We start from the raw sequence: 1,913 nt of genomic DNA on the forward strand, positions 1-1,913 counted from the left end.
TATGATCCTCCCAGTTATCCTTGTTCGTCAGTAGAATTAAATCTTGCACTGATTACTGTTGCATTGCAAAAGTACCACGCAGCCTTAGTATTAGTATTGTAAACCGCGCAAATATTGCATTGTAAACAGTGTTAATACCATGTTTTAAGTAGTGATTAGATTGCGATAAGGTCAGTACTCTGTGGTAAGTAATGTTAAAATTGTGAATAGTATAATTACCGAGTCGTAGGTAGTATTAGTATTGTTAATAGAGTAAGTAGTATGTAGTGTTAGTAATGGAAGCAGTAAAAAAAAAGGAAGCAAGTGCTGTGACCACTGCTCGCCATTTAGTCAGGATGTCCTTGTACCGATATCCGAAATCTCATAAATATTGCTACAAAAGAAGTCTTACCATGGTATCACGAAAGCGATTCGGGGAGGTCACGGAGGGTCGATCGGAACCGGGATAAACTCGCAAAGGTATACTGATGCTCACTATATACTCACAACGACAGCTACAGTAGACTCGTTGGAAGGACGTCAATAAAGTAGGTTCTCTGTGTTATAGGATTTTCGCTATACTATTATTAAACAGATTTGATATCAACTTTATTTTGACATTCACATTTTTTTGCCAACCTCCGAACAAAAGAGGATGGCTCAAAATGTTTAAGAGGTGGGGATTGAGCTCAGCACCCAGTGGATACCTCAGTTGGTTTTCTTTTATCCCTAATCCGCAGAAAAAAAGACCTTTTTGCGACAGAAAAGCGCTATTCACCTCTACGACAACTGGGAGCTGGTTGGTACATTAACACAGGATGAAAAACTGGATTTGCGCAGTGTCAAATGGACAGTCAACCGCTTGTGTTTGGATTTGCACAACTTCGACCCATGACAAATTAAACTCTTATATGAACTTTGACTGGGGGTTTCATGTATGAATGATCATGAACATCGCTATAAAGTACACATAAACCAGAACAGAACATGTAAAATCATTGTATTTATACTTGGCTTTAAGACAGGCCAAATAGCACATCGGAAATTACAGAGGCTTATGTGGTTTGAGCAGCACATCGGACAGACACACAAATCCTGAGAAGCAAAATAATCAAAAAAAGTGACAACTTTACTAACTCGAATATTTATTCATGTTCATGAAATTTTCTCCACTGTAGCGCAAAAAACGCTATCAAATAGGCGAGTTTATTGTCAACAAGTTTGCCTCATCGTCACGGTCAAATCCAATTTTGAACAAGATGTGACGGAAGCAAGATGGGCGCTTCCAGAATTTGAAGTTTTACTAATAGATTCGAAATAGGTGGTTTTCAAACAGTCTGGAGACAACAGATCGATGCTGCAATGTACAATTGCTGGTGGACGAACAAAAGCTTGGAGCTTATTGGCCACTTTGAGATGACGCGGGAGACAAAGTGAGAGCCTTGAATTGCATTGTGGGACGGTATTGTGAGACGCATTTTTATCATTGCTTGCGTGGAGCAAGAACTCAAGTTGCAAGAATGTGATAAACCAGGAACTGAGCTTCCTAACCTACCAGAATATTGTACAATGGCAATTTTAAAACGATGGCTCGCATGTCAAGGTACGGTAAACGAAAAGGTCAGTGAGATCGTGGTACATACAACGTTTACTTACTAACAACGTAAGTAAAAAAGATTTAACCTGAAGTCAATTGTTGTCGTTCAAAAATACACGAAAGTCTTTTTGCTTTGCAGATTCAACGACTGCATAAACAGTGACTCGTCCCCAAAACAGTCCCACAATGCAATTCAATAAGACTCTCGACCCTGTCTCCCACGCAACCTCAAAGCGGCCAATGAGAGATGTTTTGTTTTCGTCCACCAACATGGTGGCGGGCGATGACGTAACGTGAAAACCATCTTTATCGTGAAGCCTTAGGTGAGCAAATTCGT

General features: G+C 39.9%; 1 protein-coding gene across 1 annotated transcript in view; it reads right to left on the reverse strand.

Annotated features, from left to right (window-relative positions):
* Nucleotides 1-971: 971 nt before the first annotated feature.
* LOC137969681 (ubiquitin carboxyl-terminal hydrolase 36-like) overlaps nucleotides 972-1,913 on the reverse strand; it is a 26,837-nt gene continuing 25,895 nt past the window's right edge. Inside the window, exon 17 of the mRNA XM_068816014.1 lies at nucleotides 972-1,913. This exon is cut by the window's right edge and continues 3,232 nt beyond it. The gene's annotated coding sequence lies outside the window, so the exon portion shown is untranslated.

Source organism: Montipora foliosa, chromosome 9, assembly GCF_036669935.1.
Source record: "Montipora foliosa isolate CH-2021 chromosome 9, ASM3666993v2, whole genome shotgun sequence".
NCBI classification, from domain to species: domain Eukaryota; kingdom Metazoa; phylum Cnidaria; class Anthozoa; order Scleractinia; family Acroporidae; genus Montipora; species Montipora foliosa.